The sequence below is a fragment of the Lagenorhynchus albirostris genome, chromosome 12 (assembly GCF_949774975.1).
Source record: "Lagenorhynchus albirostris chromosome 12, mLagAlb1.1, whole genome shotgun sequence".
Taxonomy (NCBI): domain Eukaryota; kingdom Metazoa; phylum Chordata; class Mammalia; order Artiodactyla; family Delphinidae; genus Lagenorhynchus; species Lagenorhynchus albirostris.
Window position 1 is genome coordinate 88,888,659 of NC_083106.1, and position 19,134 is coordinate 88,907,792.

Here is a 19,134-nt window from a genome sequence, read left to right on the forward strand (position 1 = left end):
GCGTTTCCCTACGCTCGGCGTGCACAGAGGGGCTCTAAGGGGCTACGGGCCTGGATGGTGCGTAGCAGACCCAGGTGCGCCTGGGGTTACTCAGTGTTCCTGCCGGGAACAGGGCGCCCCGGCTAGCCTCCCAGGTGTCCAGAAAGCCGTGCTGCCGTTCAAGGTATGCAGCGCAGAGGCCACCGCCTCCTGGAAACTGCAGCACGCCTCCGCTTCTGCACGGCAAACCAGGGCCTTACTTCCAGGCGTGGCTTCATGCCGGGTGTGCCGGGAGCCACACAGCACGCTAAGGTGCTGACTTTCTCCTCGAGCAGGGTGACTTCAGGCACGAGGGCGGGCCTCGCAGTGTTGCAAGCACAGCGTTCTCTCATGGCAGCTCACACAAGGGCCATGACAGAGTCTTCCTGGGCACTTCGCACCCACCAGCCATGTTGTCCCGAAGGGCGTTCGAGGGCTCTGGAGATGTAGCGCTCCTCAAGGAACGCACAGTGTGTGGTTGCCCAGCACTCGGCACGCACGGGGGCCCTCCGAGGGAATCAACCAATGGACCTCGACGTTGCTCAGCCGGCCCACAGGTGTCTGGAGGCACTCAGGGACCTTGGCGGGAAAATGCTGCACGCCCGTGGGGCCTAGGAGTCCCCGGGCGTGTACTGCCTTGAGAGCAAAGCGACTAAGAACTCCCGGAAAGAGCTGCATGCCTCCCTTTCTGCGCGGCTCCTCAGGGCCTAACCTGGAGGCCAGTTCTCACGTTGAGGTTCCCTTTGGCTCTAGAGCCTGCCGTGCGGACGGCCACCGCGGCCGCGGAAGCCCCTGGTTTAGAGAGAGCAAACTCATAATTTTCCCCGAAGCACTCTTCCAGGGCTCACTGGCACGTCGGGAGCCGGGAATGTCAGGCAGCGTCAAGGCAGGCATGAATGCCGCCCTCCAAATGGGAAAGCAGGGCTAGTTCCAGCAGGCCCCCGGGTTCATGGGCACACTCAGCGTACATCCCTGTGGTTTCTGACGAGTCCCAGGAGACACCGGTCACCCTGGGTTTCCTTCCCCGAGTCAACTGATCGAAGGAGGGAGTCCCGCATCCAGCGAACTGTCTCAAGCAAGGAAGGCCGTAGCTGCTCCTCTGGGCCTGGGGCTGCCTGCAGTGCCAAAGAAGGAACAGGACTTGAATTGCAGTAAGAACCCAAGCCGCCGTCCTCTAGGAGGCACGGTGCCTTCAGTCAGGGGGTCCTGGATGGAATGCGGAGACGAGGGTTACTCTGAGCGCAGCTCCGATTAGGGCAACGCGTAAGACCTCCGCGCCATGGGGGATGTGGCAGAACGGTGTTCGTGAACGTGTGCGAGTGCTGAGGAAACCAAGCTGCTCCAGAAGAGAGGGCAGTGCGTTTCCCTACGCTCGGCGTGCACAGAGGGGCTCTAAGGGGCTACGGGCCTGGATGGTGCGTAGCAGACCCAGGTGCGCCTGGGGTTACTCAGTGTTCCTGCCGGGAACAGGGCGCCCCGGCTAGCCTCCCAGGTGTCCAGAAAGCCGTGCTGCCGTTCAAGGTATGCAGCGCAGAGGCCACCGCCTCCTGGAAACTGCAGCACGCCTCCGCTTCTGCACGGCAAACCAGGGCCTTACTTCCAGGCGTGGCTTCATGCCGGGTGTGCCGGGAGCCACACAGCACGCTAAGGTGCTGACTTTCTCCTCGAGCAGGGTGACTTCAGGCACGAGGGCGGGCCTCGCAGTGTTGCAAGCACAGCGTTCTCTCATGGCAGCTCACACAAGGGCCATGACAGAGTCTTCCTGGGCACTTCGCACCCACCAGCCATGTTGTCCCGAAGGGCGTTCGAGGGCTCTGGAGATGTAGCGCTCCTCAAGGAACGCACAGTGTGTGGTTGCCCAGCACTCGGCACGCACGGGGGCCCTCCGAGGGAATCAACCAATGGACCTCGACGTTGCTCAGCCGGCCCACAGGTGTCTGGAGGCACTCAGGGACCTTGGCGGGAAAATGCTGCACGCCCGTGGGGCCTAGGAGTCCCCGGGCGTGTACTGCCTTGAGAGCAAAGCGACTAAGAACTCCCGGAAAGAGCTGCATGCCTCCCTTTCTGCGCGGCTCCTCAGGGCCTAACCTGGAGGCCAGTTCTCACGTTGAGGTTCCCTTTGGCTCTAGAGCCTGCCGTGCGGACGGCCACCGCGGCCGCGGAAGCCCCTGGTTTAGAGAGAGCAAACTCATAATTTTCCCCGAAGCACTCTTCCAGGGCTCACTGGCACGTCGGGAGCCGGGAATGTCAGGCAGCGTCAAGGCAGGCATGAATGCCGCCCTCCAAATGGGAAAGCAGGGCTAGTTCCAGCAGGCCCCCGGGTTCATGGGCACACTCAGCGTACATCCCTGTGGTTTCTGACGAGTCCCAGGAGACACCGGTCACCCTGGGTTTCCTTCCCCGAGTCAACTGATCGAAGGAGGGAGTCCCGCATCCAGCGAACTGTCTCAAGCAAGGAAGGCCGTAGCTGCTCCTCTGGGCCTGGGGCTGCCTGCAGTGCCAAAGAAGGAACAGGACTTGAATTGCAGTAAGAACCCAAGCCGCCGTCCTCTAGGAGGCACGGTGCCTTCAGTCAGGGGGTCCTGGATGGAATGCGGAGACGAGGGTTACTCTGAGCGCAGCTCCGATTAGGGCAACGCGTAAGACCTCCGCGCCATGGGGGATGTGGCAGAACGGTGTTCGTGAACGTGTGCGAGTGCTGAGGAAACCAAGCTGCTCCAGAAGAGAGGGCAGTGCGTTTCCCTACGCTCGGCGTGCACAGAGGGGCTCTAAGGGGCTACGGGCCTGGATGGTGCGTAGCAGACCCAGGTGCGCCTGGGGTTACTCAGTGTTCCTGCCGGGAACAGGGCGCCCCGGCTAGCCTCCCAGGTGTCCAGAAAGCCGTGCTGCCGTTCAAGGTATGCAGCGCAGAGGCCACCGCCTCCTGGAAACTGCAGCACGCCTCCGCTTCTGCACGGCAAACCAGGGCCTTACTTCCAGGCGTGGCTTCATGCCGGGTGTGCCGGGAGCCACACAGCACGCTAAGGTGCTGACTTTCTCCTCGAGCAGGGTGACTTCAGGCACGAGGGCGGGCCTCGCAGTGTTGCAAGCACAGCGTTCTCTCATGGCAGCTCACACAAGGGCCATGACAGAGTCTTCCTGGGCACTTCGCACCCACCAGCCATGTTGTCCCGAAGGGCGTTCGAGGGCTCTGGAGATGTAGCCCTCCTCAAGGAACGCGCAGTGTGTGGTTGCCCAGCACTCGGCACGCACGGGGGCCCTCCGAGGGAATCAACCAATGGACCTCGATGTTGCTCAGCCGGCCCACAGGTGTCTGGAGGCACTCAGGGAGCTTGGCGGGAAAATGCTGCACACCCGTGGGGCCTAGGAGTCCCCGGGCGTGTACTGCCTTGAGAGCAAAGCGACTAAGAACTCCCGGAAAGAGCTGCATGCCTCCCTTTCTGCGCGGCTCCTCAGGGCCTAACCTGGAGGCCAGTTCTCACGTTGAGGTTCCCTTTGGCTCTAGAGCCTGCCGTGCGGACGGCCACCGCGGCCGCGGAAGCCCCTGGTTTAGAGAGAGCAAACTCATAATTTTCCCCGAAGCACTCTTCCAGGGCTCACTGGCACGTCGGGAGCCGGGAATGTCAGGGAGCGTCAAGGCAGGCATGAATGCCGCCCTCCAAATGGGAAAGCAGGGCTAGTTCCAGCAGGCCCCCGGGTTCATGGGCACACTCAGCGTACATCCCTGTGGTTTCTGACGAGTCCCAGGAGACACCGGTCACCCTGGGTTTCCTTCCCCGAGTCAACTGATCGAAGGAGGGAGTCCCGCATCCAGCGAACTGTCTCAAGCAAGGAAGGCCGTAGCTGCTCCTCTGGGCCTGGGGCTGCCTGCAGTGCCAAAGAAGGAACAGGACTTGAATTGCAGTAAGAACCCAAGCCGCCGTCCTCTAGGAGGCACGGTGCCTTCAGTCAGGGGGTCCTGGATGGAATGCGGAGACGAGGGTTACTCTGAGCGCAGCTCCGATTAGGGCAACGCGTAAGACCTCCGCGCCATGGGGGATGTGGCAGAACGGTGTTCGTGAACGTGTGCGAGTGCTGAGGAAACCAAGCTGCTCCAGAAGAGAGGGCAGTGCGTTTCCCTACGCTCGGCGTGCACAGAGGGGCTCTAAGGGGCTACGGGCCTGGATGGTGCGTAGCAGACCCAGGTGCGCCTGGGGTTACTCAGTGTTCCTGCCGGGAACAGGGCGCCCCGGCTAGCCTCCCAGGTGTCCAGAAAGCCGTGCTGCCGTTCAAGGTATGCAGCGCAGAGGCCACCGCCTCCTGGAAACTGCAGCACGCCTCCGCTTCTGCACGGCAAACCAGGGCCTTACTTCCAGGCGTGGCTTCATGCCGGGTGTGCCGGGAGCCACACAGCACGCTAAGGTGCTGACTTTCTCCTCGAGCAGGGTGACTTCAGGCACGAGGGCGGGCCTCGCAGTGTTGCAAGCACAGCGTTCTCTCATGGCAGCTCACACAAGGGCCATGACAGAGTCTTCCTGGGCACTTCGCACCCACCAGCCATGTTGTCCCGAAGGGCGTTCGAGGGCTCTGGAGATGTAGCCCTCCTCAAGGAACGCGCAGTGTGTGGTTGCCCAGCACTCGGCACGCACGGGGGCCCTCCGAGGGAATCAACCAATGGACCTCGATGTTGCTCAGCCGGCCCACAGGTGTCTGGAGGCACTCAGGGAGCTTGGCGGGAAAATGCTGCACACCCGTGGGGCCTAGGAGTCCCCGGGCGTGTACTGCCTTGAGAGCAAAGCGACTAAGAACTCCCGGAAAGAGCTGCATGCCTCCCTTTCTGCGCGGCTCCTCAGGGCCTAACCTGGAGGCCAGTTCTCACGTTGAGGTTCCCTTTGGCTCTAGAGCCTGCCGTGCGGACGGCCACCGCGGCCGCGGAAGCCCCTGGTTTAGAGAGAGCAAACTCATAATTTTCCCCGAAGCACTCTTCCAGGGCTCACTGGCACGTCGGGAGCCGGGAATGTCAGGGAGCGTCAAGGCAGGCATGAATGCCGCCCTCCAAATGGGAAAGCAGGGCTAGTTCCAGCAGGCCCCCGGGTTCATGGGCACACTCAGCGTACATCCCTGTGGTTTCTGACGAGTCCCAGGAGACACCGGTCACCCTGGGTTTCCTTCCCCGAGTCAACTGATCGAAGGAGGGAGTCCCGCATCCAGCGAACTGTCTCAAGCAAGGAAGGCCGTAGCTGCTCCTCTGGGCCTGGGGCTGCCTGCAGTGCCAAAGAAGGAACAGGACTTGAATTGCAGTAAGAACCCAAGCCGCCGTCCTCTAGGAGGCACGGTGCCTTCAGTCAGGGGGTCCTGGATGGAATGCGGAGACGAGGGTTACTCTGAGCGCAGCTCCGATTAGGGCAACGCGTAAGACCTCCGCGCCATGGGGGATGTGGCAGAACGGTGTTCGTGAACGTGTGCGAGTGCTGAGGAAACCAAGCTGCTCCAGAAGAGAGGGCAGTGCGTTTCCCTACGCTCGGCGTGCACAGAGGGGCTCTAAGGGGCTACGGGCCTGGATGGTGCGTAGCAGACCCAGGTGCGCCTGGGGTTACTCAGTGTTCCTGCCGGGAACAGGGCGCCCCGGCTAGCCTCCCAGGTGTCCAGAAAGCCGTGCTGCCGTTCAAGGTATGCAGCGCAGAGGCCACCGCCTCCTGGAAACTGCAGCACGCCTCCGCTTCTGCACGGCAAACCAGGGCCTTACTTCCAGGCGTGGCTTCATGCCGGGTGTGCCGGGAGCCACACAGCACGCTAAGGTGCTGACTTTCTCCTCGAGCAGGGTGACTTCAGGCACGAGGGCGGGCCTCGCAGTGTTGCAAGCACAGCGTTCTCTCATGGCAGCTCACACAAGGGCCATGACAGAGTCTTCCTGGGCACTTCGCACCCACCAGCCATGTTGTCCCGAAGGGCGTTCGAGGGCTCTGGAGATGTAGCGCTCCTCAAGGAACGCGCAGTGTGTGGTTGCCCAGCACTCGGCACGCACGGGGGCCCTCCGAGGGAATCAACCAATGGACCTCGACGTTGCTCAGCCGGCCCACAGGTGTCTGGAGGCACTCAGGGACCTTGGCGGGAAAATGCTGCACGCCCGTGGGGCCTAGGAGTCCCCGGGCGTGTACTGCCTTGAGAGCAAAGCGACTAAGAACTCCCGGAAAGAGCTGCATGCCTCCCTTTCTGCGCGGCTCCTCAGGGCCTAACCTGGAGGCCAGTTCTCACGTTGAGGTTCCCTTTGGCTCTAGAGCCTGCCGTGCGGACGGCCACCGCGGCCGCGGAAGCCCCTGGTTTAGAGAGAGCAAACTCATAATTTTCCCCGAAGCACTCTTCCAGGGCTCACTGGCACGTCGGGAGCCGGGAATGTCAGGCAGCGTCAAGGCAGGCATGAATGCCGCCCTCCAAATGGGAAAGCAGGGCTAGTTCCAGCAGGCCCCCGGGTTCATGGGCACACTCAGCGTACATCCCTGTGGTTTCTGACGAGTCCCAGGAGACACCGGTCACCCTGGGTTTCCTTCCCCGAGTCAACTGATCGAAGGAGGGAGTCCCGCATCCAGCGAACTGTCTCAAGCAAGGAAGGCCGTAGCTGCTCCTCTGGGCCTGGGGCTGCCTGCAGTGCCAAAGAAGGAACAGGACTTGAATTGCAGTAAGAACCCAAGCCGCCGTCCTCTAGGAGGCACGGTGCCTTCAGTCAGGGGGTCCTGGATGGAATGCGGAGACGAGGGTTACTCTGAGCGCAGCTCCGATTAGGGCAACGCGTAAGACCTCCGCGCCATGGGGGATGTGGCAGAACGGTGTTCGTGAACGTGTGCGAGTGCTGAGGAAACCAAGCTGCTCCAGAAGAGAGGGCAGTGCGTTTCCCTACGCTCGGCGTGCACAGAGGGGCTCTAAGGGGCTACGGGCCTGGATGGTGCGTAGCAGACCCAGGTGCGCCTGGGGTTACTCAGTGTTCCTGCCGGGAACAGGGCGCCCCGGCTAGCCTCCCAGGTGTCCAGAAAGCCGTGCTGCCGTTCAAGGTATGCAGCGCAGAGGCCACCGCCTCCTGGAAACTGCAGCACGCCTCCGCTTCTGCACGGCAAACCAGGGCCTTACTTCCAGGCGTGGCTTCATGCCGGGTGTGCCGGGAGCCACACAGCACGCTAAGGTGCTGACTTTCTCCTCGAGCAGGGTGACTTCAGGCACGAGGGCGGGCCTCGCAGTGTTGCAAGCACAGCGTTCTCTCATGGCAGCTCACACAAGGGCCATGACAGAGTCTTCCTGGGCACTTCGCACCCACCAGCCATGTTGTCCCGAAGGGCGTTCGAGGGCTCTGGAGATGTAGCCCTCCTCAAGGAACGCGCAGTGTGTGGTTGCCCAGCACTCGGCACGCACGGGGGCCCTCCGAGGGAATCAACCAATGGACCTCGACGTTGCTCAGCCGGCCCACAGGTGTCTGGAGGCACTCAGGGAGCTTGGCGGGAAAATGCTGCACACCCGTGGGGCCTAGGAGTCCCCGGGCGTGTACTGCCTTGAGAGCAAAGCGACTAAGAACTCCCGGAAAGAGCTGCATGCCTCCCTTTCTGCGCGGCTCCTCAGGGCCTAACCTGGAGGCCAGTTCTCACGTTGAGGTTCCCTTTGGCTCTAGAGCCTGCCGTGCGGACGGCCACCGCGGCCGCGGAAGCCCCTGGTTTAGAGAGAGCAAACTCATAATTTTCCCCGAAGCACTCTTCCAGGGCTCACTGGCACGTCGGGAGCCGGGAATGTCAGGGAGCGTCAAGGCAGGCATGAATGCCGCCCTCCAAATGGGAAAGCAGGGCTAGTTCCAGCAGGCCCCCGGGTTCATGGGCACACTCAGCGTACATCCCTGTGGTTTCTGACGAGTCCCAGGAGACACCGGTCACCCTGGGTTTCCTTCCCCGAGTCAACTGATCGAAGGAGGGAGTCCCGCATCCAGCGAACTGTCTCAAGCAAGGAAGGCCGTAGCTGCTCCTCTGGGCCTGGGGCTGCCTGCAGTGCCAAAGAAGGAACAGGACTTGAATTGCAGTAAGAACCCAAGCCGCCGTCCTCTAGGAGGCACGGTGCCTTCAGTCAGGGGGTCCTGGATGGAATGCGGAGACGAGGGTTACTCTGAGCGCAGCTCCGATTAGGGCAACGCGTAAGACCTCCGCGCCATGGGGGATGTGGCAGAACGGTGTTCGTGAACGTGTGCGAGTGCTGAGGAAACCAAGCTGCTCCAGAAGAGAGGGCAGTGCGTTTCCCTACGCTCGGCGTGCACAGAGGGGCTCTAAGGGGCTACGGGCCTGGATGGTGCGTAGCAGACCCAGGTGCGCCTGGGGTTACTCAGTGTTCCTGCCGGGAACAGGGCGCCCCGGCTAGCCTCCCAGGTGTCCAGAAAGCCGTGCTGCCGTTCAAGGTATGCAGCGCAGAGGCCACCGCCTCCTGGAAACTGCAGCACGCCTCCGCTTCTGCACGGCAAACCAGGGCCTTACTTCCAGGCGTGGCTTCATGCCGGGTGTGCCGGGAGCCACACAGCACGCTAAGGTGCTGACTTTCTCCTCGAGCAGGGTGACTTCAGGCACGAGGGCGGGCCTCGCAGTGTTGCAAGCACAGCGTTCTCTCATGGCAGCTCACACAAGGGCCATGACAGAGTCTTCCTGGGCACTTCGCACCCACCAGCCATGTTGTCCCGAAGGGCGTTCGAGGGCTCTGGAGATGTAGCCCTCCTCAAGGAACGCGCAGTGTGTGGTTGCCCAGCACTCGGCACGCACGGGGGCCCTCCGAGGGAATCAACCAATGGACCTCGATGTTGCTCAGCCGGCCCACAGGTGTCTGGAGGCACTCAGGGAGCTTGGCGGGAAAATGCTGCACGCCCGTGGGGCCTAGGAGTCCCCGGGCGTGTACTGCCTTGAGAGCAAAGCGACTAAGAACTCCCGGAAAGAGCTGCATGCCTCCCTTTCTGCGCGGCTCCTCAGGGCCTAACCTGGAGGCCAGTTCTCACGTTGAGGTTCCCTTTGGCTCTAGAGCCTGCCGTGCGGACGGCCACCGCGGCCGCGGAAGCCCCTGGTTTAGAGAGAGCAAACTCATAATTTTCCCCGAAGCACTCTTCCAGGGCTCACTGGCACGTCGGGAGCCGGGAATGTCAGGCAGCGTCAAGGCAGGCATGAATGCCGCCCTCCAAATGGGAAAGCAGGGCTAGTTCCAGCAGGCCCCCGGGTTCATGGGCACACTCAGCGTACATCCCTGTGGTTTCTGACGAGTCCCAGGAGACACCGGTCACCCTGGGTTTCCTTCCCCGAGTCAACTGATCGAAGGAGGGAGTCCCGCATCCAGCGAACTGTCTCAAGCAAGGAAGGCCGTAGCTGCTCCTCTGGGCCTGGGGCTGCCTGCAGTGCCAAAGAAGGAACAGGACTTGAATTGCAGTAAGAACCCAAGCCGCCGTCCTCTAGGAGGCACGGTGCCTTCAGTCAGGGGGTCCTGGATGGAATGCGGAGACGAGGGTTACTCTGAGCGCAGCTCCGATTAGGGCAACGCGTAAGACCTCCGCGCCATGGGGGATGTGGCAGAACGGTGTTCGTGAACGTGTGCGAGTGCTGAGGAAACCAAGCTGCTCCAGAAGAGAGGGCAGTGCGTTTCCCTACGCTCGGCGTGCACAGAGGGGCTCTAAGGGGCTACGGGCCTGGATGGTGCGTAGCAGACCCAGGTGCGCCTGGGGTTACTCAGTGTTCCTGCCGGGAACAGGGCGCCCCGGCTAGCCTCCCAGGTGTCCAGAAAGCCGTGCTGCCGTTCAAGGTATGCAGCGCAGAGGCCACCGCCTCCTGGAAACTGCAGCACGCCTCCGCTTCTGCACGGCAAACCAGGGCCTTACTTCCAGGCGTGGCTTCATGCCGGGTGTGCCGGGAGCCACACAGCACGCTAAGGTGCTGACTTTCTCCTCGAGCAGGGTGACTTCAGGCACGAGGGCGGGCCTCGCAGTGTTGCAAGCACAGCGTTCTCTCATGGCAGCTCACACAAGGGCCATGACAGAGTCTTCCTGGGCACTTCGCACCCACCAGCCATGTTGTCCCGAAGGGCGTTCGAGGGCTCTGGAGATGTAGCCCTCCTCAAGGAACGCGCAGTGTGTGGTTGCCCAGCACTCGGCACGCACGGGGGCCCTCCGAGGGAATCAACCAATGGACCTCGATGTTGCTCAGCCGGCCCACAGGTGTCTGGAGGCACTCAGGGAGCTTGGCGGGAAAATGCTGCACACCCGTGGGGCCTAGGAGTCCCCGGGCGTGTACTGCCTTGAGAGCAAAGCGACTAAGAACTCCCGGAAAGAGCTGCATGCCTCCCTTTCTGCGCGGCTCCTCAGGGCCTAACCTGGAGGCCAGTTCTCACGTTGAGGTTCCCTTTGGCTCTAGAGCCTGCCGTGCGGACGGCCACCGCGGCCGCGGAAGCCCCTGGTTTAGAGAGAGCAAACTCATAATTTTCCCCGAAGCACTCTTCCAGGGCTCACTGGCACGTCGGGAGCCGGGAATGTCAGGGAGCGTCAAGGCAGGCATGAATGCCGCCCTCCAAATGGGAAAGCAGGGCTACTTCCAGCAGGCCCCCGGGTTCATGGGCACACTCAGCGTACATCCCTGTGGTTTCTGACGAGTCCCAGGAGACACCGGTCACCCTGGGTTTCCTTCCCCGAGTCAACTGATCGAAGGAGGGAGTCCCGCATCCAGCGAACTGTCTCAAGCAAGGAAGGCCGTAGCTGCTCCTCTGGGCCTGGGGCTGCCTGCAGTGCCAAAGAAGGAACAGGACTTGAATTGCAGTAAGAACCCAAGCCGCCGTCCTCTAGGAGGCACGGTGCCTTCAGTCAGGGGGTCCTGGATGGAATGCGGAGACGAGGGTTACTCTGAGCGCAGCTCCGATTAGGGCAACGCGTAAGACCTCCGCGCCATGGGGGATGTGGCAGAACGGTGTTCGTGAACGTGTGCGAGTGCTGAGGAAACCAAGCTGCTCCAGAAGAGAGGGCAGTGCGTTTCCCTACGCTCGGCGTGCACAGAGGGGCTCTAAGGGGCTACGGGCCTGGATGGTGCGTAGCAGACCCAGGTGCGCCTGGGGTTACTCAGTGTTCCTGCCGGGAACAGGGCGCCCCGGCTAGCCTCCCAGGTGTCCAGAAAGCCGTGCTGCCGTTCAAGGTATGCAGCGCAGAGGCCACCGCCTCCTGGAAACTGCAGCACGCCTCCGCTTCTGCACGGCAAACCAGGGCCTTACTTCCAGGCGTGGCTTCATGCCGGGTGTGCCGGGAGCCACACAGCACGCTAAGGTGCTGACTTTCTCCTCGAGCAGGGTGACTTCAGGCACGAGGGCGGGCCTCGCAGTGTTGCAAGCACAGCGTTCTCTCATGGCAGCTCACACAAGGGCCATGACAGAGTCTTCCTGGGCACTTCGCACCCACCAGCCATGTTGTCCCGAAGGGCGTTCGAGGGCTCTGGAGATGTAGCGCTCCTCAAGGAACGCACAGTGTGTGGTTGCCCAGCACTCGGCACGCACGGGGGCCCTCCGAGGGAATCAACCAATGGACCTCGACGTTGCTCAGCCGGCCCACAGGTGTCTGGAGGCACTCAGGGACCTTGGCGGGAAAATGCTGCACGCCCGTGGGGCCTAGGAGTCCCCGGGCGTGTACTGCCTTGAGAGCAAAGCGACTAAGAACTCCCGGAAAGAGCTGCATGCCTCCCTTTCTGCGCGGCTCCTCAGGGCCTAACCTGGAGGCCAGTTCTCACGTTGAGGTTCCCTTTGGCTCTAGAGCCTGCCGTGCGGACGGCCACCGCGGCCGCGGAAGCCCCTGGTTTAGAGAGAGCAAACTCATAATTTTCCCCGAAGCACTCTTCCAGGGCTCACTGGCACGTCGGGAGCCGGGAATGTCAGGCAGCGTCAAGGCAGGCATGAATGCCGCCCTCCAAATGGGAAAGCAGGGCTAGTTCCAGCAGGCCCCCGGGTTCATGGGCACACTCAGCGTACATCCCTGTGGTTTCTGACGAGTCCCAGGAGACACCGGTCACCCTGGGTTTCCTTCCCCGAGTCAACTGATCGAAGGAGGGAGTCCCGCATCCAGCGAACTGTCTCAAGCAAGGAAGGCCGTAGCTGCTCCTCTGGGCCTGGGGCTGCCTGCAGTGCCAAAGAAGGAACAGGACTTGAATTGCAGTAAGAACCCAAGCCGCCGTCCTCTAGGAGGCACGGTGCCTTCAGTCAGGGGGTCCTGGATGGAATGCGGAGACGAGGGTTACTCTGAGCGCAGCTCCGATTAGGGCAACGCGTAAGACCTCCGCGCCATGGGGGATGTGGCAGAACGGTGTTCGTGAACGTGTGCGAGTGCTGAGGAAACCAAGCTGCTCCAGAAGAGAGGGCAGTGCGTTTCCCTACGCTCGGCGTGCACAGAGGGGCTCTAAGGGGCTACGGGCCTGGATGGTGCGTAGCAGACCCAGGTGCGCCTGGGGTTACTCAGTGTTCCTGCCGGGAACAGGGCGCCCCGGCTAGCCTCCCAGGTGTCCAGAAAGCCGTGCTGCCGTTCAAGGTATGCAGCGCAGAGGCCACCGCCTCCTGGAAACTGCAGCACGCCTCCGCTTCTGCACGGCAAACCAGGGCCTTACTTCCAGGCGTGGCTTCATGCCGGGTGTGCCGGGAGCCACACAGCACGCTAAGGTGCTGACTTTCTCCTCGAGCAGGGTGACTTCAGGCACGAGGGCGGGCCTCGCAGTGTTGCAAGCACAGCGTTCTCTCATGGCAGCTCACACAAGGGCCATGACAGAGTCTTCCTGGGCACTTCGCACCCACCAGCCATGTTGTCCCGAAGGGCGTTCGAGGGCTCTGGAGATGTAGCCCTCCTCAAGGAACGCGCAGTGTGTGGTTGCCCAGCACTCGGCACGCACGGGGGCCCTCCGAGGGAATCAACCAATGGACCTCGATGTTGCTCAGCCGGCCCACAGGTGTCTGGAGGCACTCAGGGAGCTTGGCGGGAAAATGCTGCACACCCGTGGGGCCTAGGAGTCCCCGGGCGTGTACTGCCTTGAGAGCAAAGCGACTAAGAACTCCCGGAAAGAGCTGCATGCCTCCCTTTCTGCGCGGCTCCTCAGGGCCTAACCTGGAGGCCAGTTCTCACGTTGAGGTTCCCTTTGGCTCTAGAGCCTGCCGTGCGGACGGCCACCGCGGCCGCGGAAGCCCCTGGTTTAGAGAGAGCAAACTCATAATTTTCCCCGAAGCACTCTTCCAGGGCTCACTGGCACGTCGGGAGCCGGGAATGTCAGGGAGCGTCAAGGCAGGCATGAATGCCGCCCTCCAAATGGGAAAGCAGGGCTAGTTCCAGCAGGCCCCCGGGTTCATGGGCACACTCAGCGTACATCCCTGTGGTTTCTGACGAGTCCCAGGAGACACCGGTCACCCTGGGTTTCCTTCCCCGAGTCAACTGATCGAAGGAGGGAGTCCCGCATCCAGCGAACTGTCTCAAGCAAGGAAGGCCGTAGCTGCTCCTCTGGGCCTGGGGCTGCCTGCAGTGCCAAAGAAGGAACAGGACTTGAATTGCAGTAAGAACCCAAGCCGCCGTCCTCTAGGAGGCACGGTGCCTTCAGTCAGGGGGTCCTGGATGGAATGCGGAGACGAGGGTTACTCTGAGCGCAGCTCCGATTAGGGCAACGCGTAAGACCTCCGCGCCATGGGGGATGTGGCAGAACGGTGTTCGTGAACGTGTGCGAGTGCTGAGGAAACCAAGCTGCTCCAGAAGAGAGGGCAGTGCGTTTCCCTACGCTCGGCGTGCACAGAGGGGCTCTAAGGGGCTACGGGCCTGGATGGTGCGTAGCAGACCCAGGTGCGCCTGGGGTTACTCAGTGTTCCTGCCGGGAACAGGGCGCCCCGGCTAGCCTCCCAGGTGTCCAGAAAGCCGTGCTGCCGTTCAAGGTATGCAGCGCAGAGGCCACCGCCTCCTGGAAACTGCAGCACGCCTCCGCTTCTGCACGGCAAACCAGGGCCTTACTTCCAGGCGTGGCTTCATGCCGGGTGTGCCGGGAGCCACACAGCACGCTAAGGTGCTGACTTTCTCCTCGAGCAGGGTGACTTCAGGCACGAGGGCGGGCCTCGCAGTGTTGCAAGCACAGCGTTCTCTCATGGCAGCTCACACAAGGGCCATGACAGAGTCTTCCTGGGCACTTCGCACCCACCAGCCATGTTGTCCCGAAGGGCGTTCGAGGGCTCTGGAGATGTAGCCCTCCTCAAGGAACGCGCAGTGTGTGGTTGCCCAGCACTCGGCACGCACGGGGGTCCTCCGAGGGAATCAACCAATGGACCTCGATGTTGCTCAGCCGGCCCACAGGTGTCTGGAGGCACTCAGGGAGCTTGGCGGGAAAATGCTGCACACCCGTGGGGCCTAGGAGTCCCCGGGCGTGTACTGCCTTGAGAGCAAAGCGACTAAGAACTCCCGGAAAGAGCTGCATGCCTCCCTTTCTGCGCGGCTCCTCAGGGCCTAACCTGGAGGCCAGTTCTCACGTTGAGGTTCCCTTTGGCTCTAGAGCCTGCCGTGCGGACGGCCACCGCGGCCGCGGAAGCCCCTGGTTTAGAGAGAGCAAACTCATAATTTTCCCCGAAGCACTCTTCCAGGGCTCACTGGCACGTCGGGAGCCGGGAATGTCAGGGAGCGTCAAGGCAGGCATGAATGCCGCCCTCCAAATGGGAAAGCAGGGCTAGTTCCAGCAGGCCCCCGGGTTCATGGGCACACTCAGCGTACATCCCTGTGGTTTCTGACGAGTCCCAGGAGACACCGGTCACCCTGGGTTTCCTTCCCCGAGTCAACTGATCGAAGGAGGGAGTCCCGCATCCAGCGAACTGTCTCAAGCAAGGAAGGCCGTAGCTGCTCCTCTGGGCCTGGGGCTGCCTGCAGTGCCAAAGAAGGAACAGGACTTGAATTGCAGTAAGAACCCAAGCCGCCGTCCTCTAGGAGGCACGGTGCCTTCAGTCAGGGGGTCCTGGATGGAATGCGGAGACGAGGGTTACTCTGAGCGCAGCTCCGATTAGGGCAACGCGTAAGACCTCCGCGCCATGGGGGATGTGGCAGAACGGTGTTCGTGAACGTGTGCGAGTGCTGAGGAAACCAAGCTGCTCCAGAAGAGAGGGCAGTGCGTTTCCCTACGCTCGGCGTGCACAGAGGGGCTCTAAGGGGCTACGGGCCTGGATGGTGCGTAGCAGACCCAGGTGCGCCTGGGGTTACTCAGTGTTCCTGCCGGGAACAGGGCGCCCCGGCTAGCCTCCCAGGTGTCCAGAAAGCCGTGCTGCCGTTCAAGGTATGCAGCGCAGAGGCCACCGCCTCCTGGAAACTGCAGCACGCCTCCGCTTCTGCACGGCAAACCAGGGCCTTACTTCCAGGCGTGGCTTCATGCCGGGTGTGCCGGGAGCCACACAGCACGCTAAGGTGCTGACTTTCTCCTCGAGCAGGGTGACTTCAGGCACGAGGGCGGGCCTCGCAGTGTTGCAAGCACAGCGTTCTCTCATGGCAGCTCACACAAGGGCCATGACAGAGTCTTCCTGGGCACTTCGCACCCACCAGCCATGTTGTCCCGAAGGGCGTTCGAGGGCTCTGGAGATGTAGCCCTCCTCAAGGAACGCGCAGTGTGTGGTTGCCCAGCACTCGGCACGCACGGGGGCCCTCCGAGGGAATCAACCAATGGACCTCGACGTTGCTCAGCCGGCCCACAGGTGTCTGGAGGCACTCAGGGAGCTTGGCGGGAAAATGCTGCACACCCGTGGGGCCTAGGAGTCCCCGGGCGTGTACTGCCTTGAGAGCAAAGCGACTAAGAACTCCCGGAAAGAGCTGCATGCCTCCCTTTCTGCGCGGCTCCTCAGGGCCTAACCTGGAGGCCAGTTCTCACGTTGAGGTTCCCTTTGGCTCTAGAGCCTGCCGTGCGGACGGCCACCGCGGCCGCGGAAGCCCCTGGTTTAGAGAGAGCAAACTCATAATTTTCCCCGAAGCACTCTTCCAGGGCTCACTGGCACGTCGGGAGCCGGGAATGTCAGGGAGCGTCAAGGCAGGCATGAATGCCGCCCTCCAAATGGGAAAGCAGGGCTACTTCCAGCAGGCCCCCGGGTTCATGGGCACACTCAGCGTACATCCCTGTGGTTTCTGACGAGTCCCAGGAGACACCGGTCACCCTGGGTTTCCTTCCCCGAGTCAACTGATCGAAGGAGGGAGTCCCGCATCCAGCGAACTGTCTCAAGCAAGGAAGGCCGTAGCTGCTCCTCTGGGCCTGGGGCTGCCTGCAGTGCCAAAGAAGGAACAGGACTTGAATTGCAGTAAGAACCCAAGCCGCCGTCCTCTAGGAGGCACGGTGCCTTCAGTCAGGGGGTCCTGGATGGAATGCGGAGACGAGGGTTACTCTGAGCGCAGCTCCGATTAGGGCAACGCGTAAGACCTCCGCGCCATGGGGGATGTGGCAGAACGGTGTTCGTGAACGTGTGCGAGTGCTGAGGAAACCAAGCTGCTCCAGAAGAGAGGGCAGTGCGTTTCCCTACGCTCGGCGTGCACAGAGGGGCTCTAAGGGGCTACGGGCCTGGATGGTGCGTAGCAGACCCAGGTGCGCCTGGGGTTACTCAGTGTTCCTGCCGGGAACAGGGCGCCCCGGCTAGCCTCCCAGGTGTCCAGAAAGCCGTGCTGCCGTTCAAGGTATGCAGCGCAGAGGCCACCGCCTCCTGGAAACTGCAGCACGCCTCCGCTTCTGCACGGCAAACCAGGGCCTTACTTCCAGGCGTGGCTTCATGCCGGGTGTGCCGGGAGCCACACAGCACGCTAAGGTGCTGACTTTCTCCTCGAGCAGGGTGACTTCAGGCACGAGGGCGGGCCTCGCAGTGTTGCAAGCACAGCGTTCTCTCATGGCAGCTCACACAAGGGCCATGACAGAGTCTTCCTGGGCACTTCGCACCCACCAGCCATGTTGTCCCGAAGGGCGTTCGAGGGCTCTGGAGATGTAGCCCTCCTCAAGGAACGCGCAGTGTGTGGTTGCCCAGCACTCGGCACGCACGGGGGTCCTCCGAGGGAATCAACCAATGGACCTCGATGTTGCTCAGCCGGCCCACAGGTGTCTGGAGGCACTCAGGGAGCTTGGCGGGAAAATGCTGCACACCCGTGGGGCCTAGGAGTCCCCGGGCGTGTACTGCCTTGAGAGCAAAGCGACTAAGAACTCCCGGAAAGAGCTGCATGCCTCCCTTTCTGCGCGGCTCCTCAGGGCCTAACCTGGAGGCCAGTTCTCACGTTGAGGTTCCCTTTGGCTCTAGAGCCTGCCGTGCGGACGGCCACCGCGGCCGCGGAAGCCCCTGGTTTAGAGAGAGCAAACTCATAATTTTCCCCGAAGCACTCTTCCAGGGCTCACTGGCACGTCGGGAGCCGGGAATGTCAGGGAGCGTCAAGGCAGGCATGAATGCCGCCCTCCAAATGGGAAAGCAGGGCTAGTTCCAGCAGGCCCCCGGGTTCATGGGCACACTCAGCGTACATCCCTGTGGTTTCTGACGAGTCCCAGGAGACACCGGTCACCCTGGGTTTCCTTCCCCGAGTCAACTGATCGAAGGAGGGAGTCCCGCATCCAGCGAACTGTCTCAAGCAAGGAAGGCCGTAGCTGCTCCTCTGGGCCTGGGGCTGCCTGCAGTGCCAAAGAAGGAACAGGACTTGAATTGCAGTAAGAACCCAAGCCGCCGTCCTCTAGGAGGCACGGTGCCTTCAGTCAGGGGGTCCTGGATGGAATGCGGAGACGAGGGTTACTCTGAGCGCAGCTCCGATTAGGGCAACGCGTAAGACCTCCGCGCCATGGGGGATGTGGCAGAACGGTGTTCGTGAACGTGTGCGAGTGCTGAGGAAACCAAGCTGCTCCAGAAGAGAGGGCAGTGCGTTTCCCTACGCTCGGCGTGCACAGAGGGGCTCTAAGGGGCTACGGGCCTGGATGGTGCGTAGCAGACCCAGGTGCGCCTGGGGTTACTCAGTGTTCCTGCCGGGAACAGGGCGCCCCGGCTAGCCTCCCAGGTGTCCAGAAAGCCGTGCTGCCGTTCAAGGTATGCAGCGCAGAGGCCACCGCCTCCTGGAAACTGCAGCACGCCTCCGCTTCTGCACGGCAAACCAGGGCCTTACTTCCAGGCGTGGCTTCATGCCGGGTGTGCCGGGAGCCACACAGCACGCTAAGGTGCTGACTTTCTCCTCGAGCAGGGTGACTTCAGGCACGAGGGCGGGCCTCGCAGTGTTGCAAGCACAGCGTTCTCTCATGGCAGCTCACACAAGGGCCATGACAGAGTCTTCCTGGGCACTTCGCACCCACCAGCCATGTTGTCCCGAAGGGCGTTCGAGGGCTCTGGAGATGTAGCCCTCCTCAAGGAACGCGCAGTGTGTGGTTGCCCAGCACTCGGCACGCACGGGGGCCCTCCGAGGGAATCAACCAATGGACCTCGACGTTGCTCAGCCGGCCCACAGGTGTCTGGAGGCACTCAGGGAGCTTGGCGGGAAAATGCTGCACACCCGTGGGGCCTAGGAGTCCCCGGGCGTGTACTGCCTTGAGAGCAAAGCGACTAAGAACTCCCGGAAAGAGCTGCATGCCTCCCTTTCTGCGCGGCTCCTCAGGGCCTAACCTGGAGGCCAGTTCTCACGTTGAGGTTCCCTTTGGCTCTAGAGCCTGCCGTGCGGACGGCCACCGCGGCCGCGGAAGCCCCTGGTTTAGAGAGAGCAAACTCATAATTTTCCCCGAAGCACTCTTCCAGGGCTCACTGGCACGTCGGGAGCCGGGAATGTCAGGGAGCGTCAAGGCAGGCATGAATGCCGCCCTCCAAATGGGAAAGCAGGGCTACTTCCAGCAGGCCCCCGGGTTCATGGGCACACTCAGCGTACATCCCTGTGGTTTCTGACGAGTCCCAGGAGACACCGGTCACCCTGGGTTTCCTTCCCCGAGTCAACTGATCGAAGGAGGGAGTCCCGCATCCAGCGAACTGTCTCAAGCAAGGAAGGCCGTAGCTGCTCCTCTGGGCCTGGGGCTGCCTGCAGTGCCAAAGAAGGAACAGGACTTGAATTGCAGTAAGAACCCAAGCCGCCGTCCTCTAGGAGGCACGGTGCCTTCAGTCAGGGGGTCCTGGATGGAATGCGGAGACGAG